Source organism: Anomaloglossus baeobatrachus, chromosome 4, assembly GCF_048569485.1.
Source record: "Anomaloglossus baeobatrachus isolate aAnoBae1 chromosome 4, aAnoBae1.hap1, whole genome shotgun sequence".
Lineage (NCBI taxonomy): Eukaryota > Metazoa > Chordata > Amphibia > Anura > Aromobatidae > Anomaloglossus > Anomaloglossus baeobatrachus.
This window is the reverse complement of record NC_134356.1, coordinates 107,214,600-107,230,432: the sequence shown is the minus strand read 5'-3', so window position 1 is coordinate 107,230,432 and position 15,833 is coordinate 107,214,600. Positions and strand designations below refer to the sequence as shown.

Genomic DNA, 15,833 nt, shown 5'->3' with positions numbered 1-15,833 from the left:
TATAGTGACATGACAAGAATCTGCATAACTATTCATATGCTAAATATGAAGGACTGAAAGAACTGAGAGGGAATAAATGACCACTATCAAAGGTTTGAAAGAATTAATTCAAACAGGTCTGGTCGCAGTCCCCTGAGGAAGACCACGAAACGCGTTGGGGTGCGGTGGCTGTTGGTCTGACTGAGCTTCACCATGGGTAAGTAGCTATGCTCCTCTTATTACCTGACATGTACAATCCCACTAGGACTTTAACTTTAACTACCACATGCCGGGGCTGGCTTTACTTTTATCCCCCATGGTGACGGTGCAGACCTGACTGCCTTTTGCTCTGGACTTTTTATCTACTTACCTGTCTTTACCTAAACCTGTAATCTTGGATTATGCTCTATATGTATTTTAAATTTATATCTTTTGTACTGAATAAAGATCATACTATTGTATTTGAGCTGACCCTGTTTGAATTAATTCTTTCAAACCTATGATAGTGGTCATTTATTCCCTCTCAGTTCTCTCAGTCTTTCATATTGCTTATTGAGGGTTGACCATATGTTGTCTCATGATGTATAAGGGGGTCCTCTGTGTCCCATCTTGTTTCTTCTTATGCTAAATAGTAGCAAGTCAAATGTATGTATGAGATAGCCAAGATGATTGTCTATCAAATGAAGGTGGTCTCATGATCAAAGCTGTAGTAATTGGTAAGATATAGAGCCTGAAAGTCAAAAGTTCAAAACATTGTTACCCTTTTGCTTATCAGTGTAACTGCTTTTTTTAACTACTTCCTTTTTTGAGAACACCTTGAGGATCCCAGTGCATGTTGGGATACTCAAAGAAATCATCATCAGGGGGCAGAGGCTGTGGTCACTGCTGTAACCTCTGCTCCCTTCCTGAAATGAAGCATCATCAGGGGGCAGAGGCTGCAGTGTCTGCTGTAACCTCTGCTCCCTTCCTGAAATGAAGCATCATCAGGGGCAGAGGCTGCAGTCACTGCTGTAGCCTCTGCTCCCTCCCTCAAACAAAGTGCCATCAGGGGCAGAGGCTGCAGTCACTGCTGTAACCTCTGCTCCCTTCCTGAAATGAAGCATCATCAGGGGGCAGAAGCTGCAGTGTCTGCTTTAACCTCTGCTCCCTTCCTGAAATGAAGCATCATCAGGGGCAGAGGCTGCAGTCACTGCTGTAACCTGTGCTCCCTTCCTGAAATGAAGCATCATCAGGGGCAGAGGCTGCAGTCACTGCTGTAACCTCTGCTCCCTTCCTGAAATGAAGCATCATCAGGGGAGAGGCTGCAGTCACTGCTGTAACCTCTGCTCCCTTCCTGAAATGAAGCATCATCAGGGAGCAGAGGCTGCGGTCACTGCTGTAACCTCTGCTCCCTTCCTGAAATTAAGCATCATCAGGGGGCAGAGGCTGCAGTCACTGCTGTAGTCTTTGCCCCCTTCTTGAAGTTAAGCATCATCAGAGGCAGAGGTTATGGTCCATAGCTGTAGGGAAAGCCATTGATCACACATCCAAAACTTAAACGTACATGTATTGCGGCTAAGAAAAAATTTACAAAGTTCACCTCCGTGACTTAATTTAACATTGTGATCAGACTGTGTGAAGTCCACTGCCATTTCACAGTAAACCTCTCAGTGGATCCTGCCGACTACATTACTCCAGTGCCGTGGGGTGGTAGTTGTGGACTAGGGATTGACTCTGGACACCCCAGCATGCTACATGAAAAAGCTGGTCCTGGCTGGGTGTGTGGACTTATGTCGTGTGGGCTGTGAACCCATGTAGGTTGCATGTTGCCACTAACATCAGTTGGCCAGGACTGGATGATGACTTGTACTCACAAAGAGACCACCTATTAATTTCAAACAACAGTACAACAACTCTCAGCAACAACTTTACACTTAGGATAGTGGATACATATATTCCAGGCCGCTACAATTCTACAAGGCATATTTAGATACAGATTTACAGAGTCGTGTGAGTTTGAGCACAACCCAGCCAAAATGCTGCAGTTCAACTCGTCACAGACACTTTCCCTTGCAGTAGCTGCCTGTCTAGTCTCCTTAAAAGGGTGAGGGTTAGAGGTTCCATCAGAACGGCCAGAGCAGAGCCTTATACTCTCAGGCGCTTGGAAATAATCTGCTAGCATAAGCCAAATCCATTCACACGCCAGTTAGCAGTAATCTGTTACCTTGATAGTTAGAGGCCTTGCCACGAGAGTCTCATATTATCTGGAGTTGCTCCATTTGAGGGTCATCCTCTAGTATTCCCATTCTTCTCACTCCATGTCTTGGTCAACACTCAAGGATCACGCTATCTCGTCTCCAGTCTCCCTTGTTTCCTTTGCTACCACAAGTCACCCACTGTATATGACCTTCACAACCTACAGACTATCCGTCTGTAACTTTTGCTCAGTTGGTCTTCACTGACTCATCTAAAATGTACCATCTCATAGTCCCAACACTGACCCAATACTTACCCTATAGTTTGGTTACTTCCAATAAAAGTGCGATGCAACACATTACTTACTGTACTTTACATTACATATCACATAATCAACACTACATATCACAGGAACACATTACAATACATAACATTACATTACAATGCACAGGACACAATATTTACAAAAGACGCAAGACATTACACTACACAACATGATTGGTGTCTTCAGGGACGCGACTGCAACAGTCCACTAAGGGCGAGTGACCTGGTGGCTCACAGCAGCTATGCTGCAAGGCTGAGCTCCCATTACTCCCGGTCACACCACTCCAGCACCACAGCCGTTATACATATAATGTATTTAAATTAGAATGGAAGCAGCACTGGAAAAATGCAAATAACAAAATGGACTTTATTCACCAACATACATGAAATGTTTCAGCTTCTCATTTGAAGCATTTCCATTTTTTTCACTCATCTCCATTGGACTGCTGCTTACATTCTGTTTTTCTATATTTGTAGGTTTTTGCCTGGTTACTTATCAAAGTATTACACCCCGAACAATAAGACTGCAATGCCATTTTTCCATTTTTATGTATGTGTGTTTGTGTGTGTGTGTATATGTATATACATATAGAGAGAGATGTATGTAGTGTATGTTTTGTTTGTGCCTATTTCTAGCTCTGTATATACTGTACTTCTATATAGTTTTTCTCCAGTTTCACTTGTGCATTGTTGATATCTGTTTCTGGCATATGTGAAGTAAACTAATAAAGTGTTTTTTCCTTGCTTGCACATTGTACCAGTGAAGCCAGAGCAAGTGCTTTCTCCTTCACTGAACATACGCAGGAAATAGAGAGTACATGTGCAGGAATTTTAGAAAGGTTTGGGATAATGTGTGCTAGACTCAGGGAGTACTGTAATTCCTGCCGGAGACATTGATTAAAGGGTTACCCCAAACCAACAAGTTATTCCTTATCCATACAGGATAAGTTGGTGATTGTGGGGGTCTGACTACTGAGACCACCATTGATCCCGAGACCAGAGCCCCAAGAACTGGTCAGCAGCCCTGTCATGAATGGAGAGGAGGTGTCTAAGCTCCATTGATACGAGTTTAGAACTTGGTTTTCTCAAGTAGACCCATAGGCAATGAATGGAGCTAAGGCCAAGCATGCCCACCTCCTCACCATTGAAAACTGGATTGTAAAGGTGCATTTTGTAGGATTCCAAAGTCCTGATCACAAAATCATTGGAGTTCCCAGCGATTGGACCCCTAACGATCGGCGAGTTGTTTCCAATTTCCTAGGGAATATGGGACTACCTCTTTAAGCTGTGTTGGGAAGAGTTAGGGGCATGGCAAACTTGATCACTTGAAACAATTGACTTTTATACTTGACTTTTTAGGCCACTTTTGAGTTGAGAAACAATGGTAAAGAAAGTACTAAAGCAACACTGAATGTCAGTGGTGGTGGTTTGAGAAGCAAAACAATAACTGACTGGCTCCTTTAAAGAAAAATATGCAGAAAAGTAGTTCATATAAATAAAGTTCTTACACATAAAAAAACAAAAAAAGCTGCTGTAAGCTGTATTTCACTTTTTATTGAGAGAAGGAATTTCCATATACTTTATGTCAAACTCATTGTACTGTACTATAAAACAGACTCCCACCTGTATCCAAATGAGTAGCTCATCCTGGGACAGGCATCCAATAATAAGGAACATATAGTACTGTATAAATGCTACTAGACAGTCAGTGCAGGGGCTAAGTGTTTTAACAGTGAAATGGATATTTCAGCCAATAGTATGTGTGAGGCAAATCCCGGGATATGAAGATGAATTATGACTCCAGTCATAATCCCTCATCACTCCCTGGCAGTGCCCCCTCCCTTCTTGTTCTCAGTGTTCCACTTACACCTCCATGGCCATGTCCTGTGATATGGAGATGAGGTGGTGTGGGAACAATGGACACAGGATGACTCCCTGCCGTCACCCTGTAACAAGAGTTGTATCTCATTAGCAAGGCTATGGAACTAGCTAGACAGAACGACTCCAGTAAAAAATGGTTCATATCTCGCAAGCCATATTTCCGATAAATATGGCAACCATAAAAATGGTGTCTCCGCATGCGGACGATGCCGTCACACCCTTTTTATGGGAGCAGGACATTGGGAAATGCCCCAGGCGTGATATCAGCCAATGGGGAACTGGCAGACAGGTCATGAGTCCCCTCGTTCTGTAGCTAAATTCATAACTGTCACAATGAGAGCATTGGCGTCCGCCTACGACGCTCCCAGGCAAAGTTATGGCCCATATTCCATGTTGTGGATTGTCCATAACTCAAGCCAGGGGTGGAGCAGTGCTCCCTCTGAGGTCACTAAGGTAGGAGGGGACCTGGATTTGCCCAGGTTGATAACCCTACTTCGGCCATTTTCCGGTGTTCTTTTCGCTGGGGGCACGTGTAGGAAACATCTGTGGGAAGGATCCTAGAAACCTGGGTACAGCGCCCCCCTGTGGCCAGACGCAACAAGGTAACTGCTGGAACTGTGTATGCCTGTTTGTAACCCATGCTTTGATTGTAACTGTACTCTGACATAACTGTATATTCTGTAGATTCCCTATTGTATATATTGTAGTTCTAGTGTGCTTTAGGCTGATTAAATTATATAATTAATCTTGGGCTGTTCTGTTATCTCGATCTTGAATCCCACGTCTGTGTGTTCGGCTAATAGTTACCGTAAATCGGTTGGTGGCAGCGAATTGTGCCAAGGATTATTGTGGGGAGGCCAGTGAGATTCGGGGAGATTTTATATATTCCGCCCGCGGAGGTCGGGGGAATATATACCTTACTCTCACCGGGGACCCTTCAATAATCGGCATAAGTAGTATAGCGGCCTCCTTGCTTATGGTCGGGCAATTCCATAATTGGCCTGACTATAAGAGGGGCGCTAGAGAGCGCGTCACGTGCTCTGTCTGTCGGTCGGGAGGTATAAAGGAGGGGTGACCCCCACTTGTTACCCCCCGATTGTGACGTACTGGTAGCCAGCGCGGGGGATTTCTGAGTGACCCCCCCCGGTGGTTTGTGACATATTGGTGGCATAGCGGTGGGATCGAGATAATAGTGTGTGTGAGTGTGAGACCCATACTCCCAGACACTAAAGACTGCCTGCAGCAGCTGTGGCTGCTGGGGTCTTCAGACTAGCTCAACACTAGAGTGTCAGAGTGCAGATACTGTAAGGTGTGTGGAGGCATCAGGTGTCAGTTCTGTGTCAGTGACCAAAAGTCTGCAAGAATGGCTGATGGCACCAGGAGCAGAGCTATGCAACTGGCCAATGCTAAGGCAGGAGCCGAAGAGAGGGAGGACGGTGCTGTGGACAGCAATGAGGAGGTTGCCCACGAGTCCTCCAGGAGCTCGACGCCAGAAAACCGTTCTGCCAAGGACATTGCGCAACCTGGCACTGCTGGACAAGAGGAGGAGGAGCTCACCCAAGGTTCCTCAACGAGCCAGATGCCAGCCCTCCGCTCTGAAAGGGACAGTGAATCGCCTAGCTCTGCAGCGTGCCGCAGATCACCACGTGCCATTCCACCGAGCCTGGGAGGCTCGGATAGCCTTCTTCAAATGGCTATGGCCCTTCTCCAGGCTGGAGACCAGAAGGGCTACAAGGAACTCCTGGCAGAGCGCAGGGCAGAGCGGCAGGCAGCGCGTGACGCTGAGGCTGCGGAGCGGCACGCAGAGCGTGAGGCTGCGGAGCGAGAGCGGCAGGCAGCGCGTGAAGAGCGAGAGCGACAGGCAGACCGTGACTACCAGCTGCAGCTAGCTCAGCTCCGGCCCTCATCAGCCACATGTGACCTTCGAGACACCAAACTTCCAAAGGTCCGTGTTGAGGACTTCCCAGTGCTGGAGAAGGATGGAGACTTGGACTCTTTCTTGACTGCTTTTGAACGGACTTGCTTGCAGCACCATCTGGACAAGGACCAGTGGGCCAAATACCTGACCCCCCGTTTAAGGGGTAAGGCCCTGGATATCCTTGGGGACTTGCCTGCTGAGGCAGATCAGGGCTACGACACCATCAAGCGGGCCCTGATCCAACAGTACAACCTCACTCCAGAGTCCTACCGCAAGAAGTTCCGGAGCCTACAGAAGGGACCAAAGGACTCCTGGGCTGACCACCGGCGGGCACTTGCCCGAGCTGCCGACCACTGGACCCAAGGCCTGCAGCTTTCCACCGGACCGGAGATCCTGGACTTGTTCATCACGGAGCAACTCTTGTGGAACTGCCCTGAGGATCTCCGCCAGTTCATCCGAGACCAGAAGCCAAAGGGGTCCACGGCTACAGCTGCCCTTGCCGATGACTACACCAACAACCGGGCCCCTGAGGCCAGGAGAGCGGCCACCAGCAGCACCTGGAGAGGGGGTAAGATGAATTCTGCGACTGCCCCACCTGCCCCTAGACTGCAGGGGGTGTCCCCCTCAACTCCCCTCTCCAGGCCCGTGGCGGAACCAAGACGGTGCCACCAGTGCAACCTACCTGGACACTTCAAGGCCATGTGCCCTCAGCGTCCCAAGGCCCCGGCTCCGTCCCCGTCCCAAGGGCCGCCCAAGGTGTATTGTGTGGGTGGGGGTGGTGGTAGGTCCCTGGACAGCTTCCAACCTGTCACCGTCGGCCGGTCTGTGACCATAGGACTGCGAGACAGCGCCTCGGAGGTGACTCTGGTGCGGCCTGAGATGGTGTCCCCCCAAGACTTGATCCCTGGAAAAACCCTCGCTGTCTCCGGGATTGGAGGCACTGACCCGGCGCTGCCTGTTGCTGACATTTATGTGGACTGGGGCGCAGGGCGGGGGGTGAGGGAGGTGGGGGTAACTGATCGGATCCCTGCAAACGTGCTACTTGGGACAGATTTGGGGCAGATAACCTCCCAGTTTGGGCCCCCCCCAAGGGCTGAACCTTCAGCCAGTACTGACATGACTCCTGACAATGTTAATGTGTTATCTATGAATGATGTAAGGGAGGAGGGAGTGAACTCTGATATTTCTGCTTGCACAGACACCATAGACACACACGCAGCTGCAGCTGTGACAGGAGGGGAGGGGGTCAGAGAAAGGTGTGACAATGCCTCTACAAGTAACCAGCCTGTGAGCTGGGATCTGTTGCCCTCTGCAGGGATAAGCAGAGAGCAGGGTGCTGCAGGGGGAGGACCAGTGTGTGGGGTGGGGGCTACCACAGCAAATGTGGGGTCCCCAGAGATTTCACAGCGGGGTTCTGTTGCTGCAGGAGGGGAACAGGCAGGTGAGATTGGGGCCGGTCCAGGAGCGGAAGTGCTCCCAGGTAAGATCTCGGTGCATGGTTCCCCCACAACCGGGGTGTCAGGAAGCCAGGTAGGTCTGCCTGAACCGGCGACTTGGTCAGGAACGGAGGAGGAGCAGGCACGACCCACGGTCGCAGCGGCTGTGGCCGCTGTCACCCGCAGTGGGAGTGCTGGAAGCCAAGGGGCCTCCCGGAGGTCCGATAGCTCTTCCCCTTCTGACCAAGTGGCAGCCGAGTCAGGTGGAGGCCAGGACACAGGTCCCGGGGTACTGACTGAAGATGTGACAGTCTCGTCGATTCTGGCCACATCTAGTCAGGGGTTTCAGGCAGCGTTAGAAGCTGACGACAGCCTGAAAGCTCTTAAGGAGCAGGCGGCACAGCCTCCCTCGGACTCGGACCCGGAGCGAGTGGTCTGGGACCAAGGACGGCTGTACCGGGCCACGGTCCAGCAGGGTTCACCGGAGGCGTGGCCCAGGGACCGACAGTTGGTGGTACCCTATCCGTTCCGGACGGAGTTGTTGCGGATCGCACATGAGATTCCGATGACCGGACACCTAGGGATCGCTAAGACCAAGGCCAGGTTAAACCAGCATTTCTACTGGCCAAAAATGGGGGCCGATGTGGCTGCCTACTGCCGTTCGTGTGAAACCTGTCAGAGAGTGGGGAAGGCGGGGCCACGCCCCAAAGCCCCACTAGTATCTCTGCCAATCATCGATGAGCCTTTCAGGAGGGTGGCTGTGGATCTGGTCGGCCCGCTGGCCATCCCCAGCAGCTCCGGGAAACGCTTCCTACTGACGGTAGTGGACTATGCCACCCGGTACCCAGAAGCAGTGGCCTTGTCGTCCATTCGGGCTGACAAGGTGGCCACCGCATTGCTGGAGATTTTCTCCCGAGTGGGTTTTCCCCAGGAAATGCTCACTGACCGGGGGACCCAATTCATGTCCCAGCTGATGGAGGCCCTCTGTAAGCAAGTCCAGGTGCGACATCTGGTGGCCAGCCCGTACCATCCACAGACTAATGGCCTGTGCGAGCGGTTCAATGGCACCTTAAAGCAGATGCTTAAGATGTTGGTCGACTCCCATGGGCGTGACTGGGAGCGGTATCTCCCACACCTGTTATTTGCTTACCGGGAGGTTCCACAGGCCTCAACAGGATTCTCACCGTTTGAGCTCCTGTACGGGCGACGTGTGCGGGGCCCCCTGGCTCTGGTGAAAGAGGCTTGGGAAGGGGATTTGGCCACCCCTGGAGTGTCGGTTATCGAGTATGTCATGCGCTTCCGGGACAAAATGCAGGCCTTGACGCAACTGGTACACGACAATATGGCTCAAGCCCAGGCCGATCAGAAGCGTTGGTACGACCAGAACGCTTGTGAGAGGACCTACCAAGTGGGTCAAAAGGTGTAAGTACTGGTCCCCGTCCCACAGGACAAGCTTCAGGCAGCCTGGGAAGGCCCATACCTCGTGTACCAGCAGCTCAACCCTGTAACGTACCTGGTCACCCTGGACCCTGCCCGTGGAAGGCGGAAGCCCTTCCATGTGAACATGATGAAGGCACATCATGAGCGGGAGGCATGTGCGCTCCCCGTGTGCAACCTGCCCGAGGAGGGAGAAGCGGAAACCCTCTTGGATATGCTAGCCCAGGTTAGGGCAGGCGGATCCATTGAGGATGTGGAGGTTGGCCACCAGCTCTTGGAAGACCAACGGTCCCAGCTGTGGGCCACCCTCCTCCCCTTCCGGGGGTTGTTTACCAACCAGCCCGGAAGGACTGACTTGGCTGTCCATCACGTGGACACTGGGGATCATCCCCCGATCCGGCGTTCAGCATATCGGGTCTCCCTGGAGGTGCAGCAACACATGCGCCAGGAGATTGACGAGATGCTGAAGCTGGGGGTGATCCAGGCATCCAACAGCGCTTGGGCCTCGCCTGTAGTCCTCGTCCCTAAGAAGGACCGAACCACTCGGTTCTGCGTGGACTACAGGGGGCTCAATGCGGTCACGGTCGCCGATGCGTACCCAATGCCACGCATCGATGACCTGCTCGATCAGTTGGCCGGGGCTCAGTACCTGACCATCATGGATCTGAGCCGGGGATATTGGCAGATCCCCCTGACTCGCAAGGCCAGGGAACGCTCTGCCTTTATTACCCCATTTGGACTGTACGAGTCCACGGTGATGCCATTCGGGATGAGGAATGCCCCTGCCACTTTCCAGCGGATGGTCAACACCCTGCTCAAGGGACTTGAAGGGTACGCGGCCGCGTACCTGGATGACATTGCCGTCTTCAGTCCCACCTGGGAGGACCACCTAGAGCATCTAGCACAGGTGCTCAGGCGGATCCACCGGGAAGGTTTGACCATCAAGCCGGGAAAGTGTCAGCTGGCCATGAGCGAGGTCCAGTACCTCGGTCACCGGGTAGGTGGGAGAACACTGAAGCCCGAGCCTGAGAAAGTGGAAGCCATCGCATCCTGGCCCACCCCCAGGACCAAGAAGCAGGTGATGTCCTTCTTGGGGACCGCTGGGTACTATAGGAGGTTTGTTCCATGCTATAGTAGCCTGGCAAAGCCCTTGACGGACCTCACCAAGAAGAAGCTGCCCTCTGCAGTCGATTGGACAATGGACTGCGAGACAGCCTTCCGGGCCCTAAAGGACGCCCTGTCCAGCCCGCCCGTGCTACAGGCAGCCGACTTCACGCGGCCGTTTGTAGTACAGACCGACGCCAGTGACTTCGGCCTCGGTGCGGTGCTCAGCCAGGTGGACTCTGCGAGCCAAGAGCACCCAGTCTTGTACCTGAGCAGGAAGCTGTTACCAAGGGAAGTTGCCTATTCCACGATGGAGAAGGAGTGCCTGGCCATAGTGTGGGCCCTGCAGCGTCTGCAACCCTATCTATACGGGCGCCACTTCATCGTGGAGATGGACCACAATCCCCTCAGCTGGTTGCACACCGTCTCTGGGACGAATGGGCGATTGTTGCGATGGAGCCTTGCGCTCCAGCAATACAACTTCACCATTCGCCACAAAAGGGGCCGTGACCACGGTAACGCAGACGGGCTGTCCCGACAAGGAGAGGTCGCGGACGGGCGCACGGGGGAACACCGGAGTGTGCTGCCCCCTAGCGCCCTCAAAAGGGGGGAGGTGTGAGGCAAATCCCGGGATATGAAGATGAATTATGACTCCAGTCATAATCCCTCATCACTCCCTGGCAGTGCCCCCTCCCTTCTTGTTCTCAGTGTTCCACTTACACCTCCATGGCCATGTCCTGTGATATGGAGATGAGGTGGTGTGGGAACAATGGACACAGGATGACTCCCTGCCGTCACCCTGTAACAAGAGTTGTATCTCATTAGCAAGGCTATGGAACTAGCTAGACAGAACGACTCCAGTAAAAAATGGTTCATATCTCGCAAGCCATATTTCCGATAAATATGGCAACCATAAAAATGGTGTCTCCGCATGCGGACGATGCCGGCACACCCTTTTTATGGGAGCAGGACATTGGGAAATGCCCCAGGCGTGATATCAGCCAATGGGGAACTGGCAGACAGGTCATGAGTCCCCTCGTTCTGTAGCTAAATTCATAACTGTCACAATGAGAGCATTGGCGTCCGCCTACGACGCTCCCAGGCAAAGTTATGGCCCATATTCCATGTTGTGGATTGTCCATAACTCAAGCCAGGGGTGGAGCAGTGCTCCCTCTGAGGTCACTAAGGTAGGAGGGGACCTGGATTTGCCCAGGTTGATAACCCTACTTCGGCCATTTTCCGGTGTTCTTTTCGCTGGGGGCACGTGTAGGAAACATCTGTGGGAAGGATCCTAGAAACCTGGGTACAGCGCCCCCCTGTGGCCAGACGCAACAAGGTAACTGCTGGAACTGTGTATGCCTGTTTGTAACCCATGCTTTGATTGTAACTGTACTCTGACATAACTGTATATTCTGTAGATTCCCTATTGTATATATTGTAGTTCTAGTGTGCTTTAGGCTGATTAAATTATATAATTAATCTTGGGCTGTTCTGTTATCTCGATCTTGAATCCCACGTCTGTGTGTTCGGCTAATAGTTACCGTAAATCGGTTGGTGGCAGCGAATTGTGCCAAGGATTATTGTGGGGAGGCCAGTGAGATTCGGGGAGATTTTATATATTCCGCCCGCGGAGGTCGGGGGAATATATACCTTACTCTCACCGGGGACCCTTCAATAATCGGCATAAGTAGTATAGCGGCCTCCTTGCTTATGGTCGGGCAATTCCATAATTGGCCTGACTATAAGAGGGGCGCTAGAGAGCGCGTCACGTGCTCTGTCTGTCGGTCGGGAGGTATAAAGGAGGGGTGACCCCCACTTGTTACCCCCCGATTGTGACGTACTGGTAGCCAGCGCGGGGGATTTCTGAGTGACCCCCCCCGGTGGTTTGTGACAGTATGTGACACAGATCATCAAAGTTTTCAAGGTACTGAGACCAAAAAGCATTGTATGTTGCAAACATTGTAACCTTGTAGCTTCTGGCATTTGTTTACTAATGCAGCTTAAAGGGTTATTCTGCGAAAAATATTTTTTGACCTGTACACTACAGCAATGTAGAGTAGCAGTGTGATCCTTAACGACTGCTCCATTCCTACTTGGAATGATGGACATAGCCCCCCTCCTAACAATCTTGGAGGTTCCAGAAGTCTGAGCCAATCCACTCTAATATTTAACACCTTTCCAATGGATAGTTCTTACATTGTTTTGGCTGGAATACCTCTTTAAAGGGAACCTGTCACCAGATTTGACGACTATAAACTGCAGCCACCACAACTGAGCTCTTATATACAGCATTCTAGAATACTGTATATAAGAGCCCAGGCTGCTTTTTTTAACGTAAAAATCACTTTTATAATACTCATCTAAGGGACGGTCTGGTCCGATGGGTGTCACTGTTCTCCGGTCTGGTGCCTCCTCTCTGCAACGAACGCTGTCCTCCTTCTACCCAGCCCAGTGTGGATGACACATCTACGTCATCCATGCACACTGACATTGTGGTCCTGCACAGGTGCACTTTGATCTGCCCTGCCTGATCAAAATATTGTAATGCACAGGCGCGAGGAAAGGTTAAAGGCTGCCTACGCATCTGCACTACAATACTTCAATCTACACTGAGCGGGGCAGATCAAAGTGCTCTAGTGTAGGACCTCAATGCCAGCCAGTGTGAATTAAGTAGGATGCGTCATGCACACAGACCTCAGAAGAAGGAGGACGGCAATCGTCGCAGAGAGGAGGTGCCAAACTGAAGAGCAGTGTCACCCATTGGACCAGACCGCCCCCTAGGTGACTATTATAAGTGTTTTTTACATTATACACAGTGCCCTTGGCTCTTATATACAGTATTTTGGAGTGCTGTGTATAAGAGCTCAGCAGTGGTGGTGACAGGTTCCCTTTAACTATACTTATGTATTCCATTGTCCTCTGCTGCTGTGCCTTCTAGGAGATTCCCTGAAGTATAGGCAGAGAATGATGAAAAGTTATGGAGAATGGGAGTTTATATAGGAAATGATATGTAAAGCAACATAATGCACGTTACCAGAAATGGTAAAAATACAAATGATCTTACTGTGTGTTACATACAATGTGATTGTATCAAGCGGATGCAATCACCAGCAATATGAAACATTGGTTAAGACTGAGAATATTCATAATACATGGATCAATTAGTTTAATTGCTGCTATGTTATTCCATAAACTGTATTATTATTAGGTTACATACCATGCTCCTGCTCTTCTGCAATACTATGAAAGCATATGAAAGGCTCCGGTTTCAAGTGTTTCCCAAGGTTAAATCTGGTAATAATTTAAAATCACTTAAGTGATGGTGATTTTGTCCAGTAGAAACAGGCTTCTGAGCTTGATCCTTTTAATCTTCAGACCACTTCATGGCCGTGCTGCTCTGGTTGTGAAATTGTACAGAAATGGTATGGTTTCATTCCAGACTCTCATCCCTCTGAAGCCTCACATATCAATACTAATACTACGTGTCATTAAAGGCTTCCCTGGAGACTAAGGCTGTCAGGACTTGGAGTAATTGTTGTGGCAGTATGAACATGGTTTTGTGTAAAAGACTGATATGTGCACAGTTGTCAGGTGCGGCATAAAAAAATGAGCCTCAATTTTTGGAACCGTTGTGGTTGTCTCTAAATTTCGTCCATTGTCTTTTAACATAACAGACGGTACCGGTGGATCCTTCATTCCCACTGTTTCCAGTTTTACATTAGCCTGTGGTAAACTTTGACTCTTGGCTTATGCGACCGTTCAAAGGTTGGGTTTCTGTTTTGCTTTTCTTTCTCTGTCTGCACCTTGTGCGTGGTGTGTGCGCTGCCGGTCCCCGAGCTAATTGCCGATTCAGACCTCAGTGTCCTTGAATTGCTTTTTCAGCTTGTCTCTGACCTCAATTCTAAATGTACTGTGTAAATTGTGCAATGTCCTTTTATTGTATATGCAAGATGATTCTGTGATAACCACACAAATTCATTGATTTTTCACCAGAGTTTGTCATTAGATTTCTTCCACAGCACATTTTTAGCACAATAGCTGTCATATCAAGCTTCAGACTTAGCAAGTCATCTATATATGCCGAAACGACTTTTTAAGACTTTGCTTCTACCTCCGTAGATATAGAATGAATATTGGTTAAAATGCACAGATGATGCAGTATAATTTAACAATGTAAAATATTATCCCCCAACTATAGCATGTATTACAAAATTGCTTGTGTGGCCACTATGGTACTAGAAGATTAAAGGGAACCAACCAACAGATTTTTGCCCTGTAAACTAGAGGGAATGCCATAATGGTGCTAGGATGCTGATTAGTTACCTAATTAGTAATTTGAGTCCACAAGTGTGTAATTTATTCTCAGTATAACTACAGCTAGTCTGTGAAGCACTCAGAGGTTTGAGAATATTGGGGTTTGAACCGCATCATGAAAACCAAGAAACACACCAGACAGGTCCAGGATAAAGGTGTGGAGAAGAGTAAAGCAGGGTTAGGTTATTAACAAAAATATTGCCCAAACTCTGAAAATCTCATGGAGCATTGTTCAATCCATCATCCAAAAATGGAAGGAGTATGGCACAACCGCAAACCTATTAAGACATGGCTGTCCACCTAAACCGAGATCACAAGCAGGTAAAGTACTAATTAGAGAAGTAGTCAAGAAACCCATGGTCACTCTGGGCGAACTACAGAGATCCACAGCTTAGGTGGGAGTATCAGTCCACAGGACAACTATTAATATTATTTATTATTTGTCATTTATTCCACAAATCTGGCTGTTATGGAAGAGTGGCAAGAGAAAGACATTTTTGAATGCAAGCCATAAGAAATCTCATTTGTATTTTGGAAAAGAAACATCTAATTGAGATAGCATTTTGAATTTAGCCCCAAAATTATTATATACTTTATCTGTGGCGGAAAACTAACACTGTGCATCACCCTAAAAAAAACATCGCCATCGTCAAATATGGTGGCAGTATCATGCTGTAGGGAGACTTTTCTTCAGCATGGACAGCGAAGCTGGTCAGAGTTGATGGGGAAGACAGATGGCGCTAAATACATGGCAATCCTGGAGGAAAACCTGTAAGAGGCTGCAAAAGACTTGAGACTGGGGTGTAGGTTCACCTTCCAGCAGGATAATGACCCTTAACATACTGCCAGAGCTACAGTGGAATGGTTTAGATCACAGCATATTCATTTGTGTGAACGGCCCAGTCACAGTCCAGATCTAAATCCTATTGAGACTCTGCAGCAAGATTTGAAAACTGCTGTTCACAGATGCCTTCATCCAATCTCCTGGAGCTACAGCTATTTTGCAAAGAAGAATGAGTAAAAATTTCAGCCTTTAGATGTGCAAAGCTGGTAGCGACATACCCCAGAAGACTTGCAGCAGTATTTGCAGCCAAAGGTGGTCCTACAAAGTATTGACTCAGGAAGACTGAATACAAATGCTCATAGCAATTTTCAAATTTATATTTTTAAAATATTTAAAAAAAATGATGCATCATTTCCTATACTCTTCACAAATACTTGCTACTTTGTGTTGATATATCACTTAAAATCTCAATAAAATACAT

At 49.0% G+C, this 15,833-nt stretch overlaps 2 protein-coding genes across 4 annotated transcripts in view; one reads left to right on the top strand and one right to left on the bottom strand.

The window, feature by feature from the left end:
• The window catches only part of SLIT3 (slit guidance ligand 3), an 878,603-nt gene that overhangs the window by 182,282 nt on the left and 680,488 nt on the right, over positions 1-15,833 (top strand). The window lies entirely within an intron of this gene.
• The window catches only part of LOC142301270 (uncharacterized), a 54,401-nt gene that overhangs the window by 15,720 nt on the left and 22,848 nt on the right, over positions 1-15,833 (bottom strand). The window lies entirely within an intron of this gene.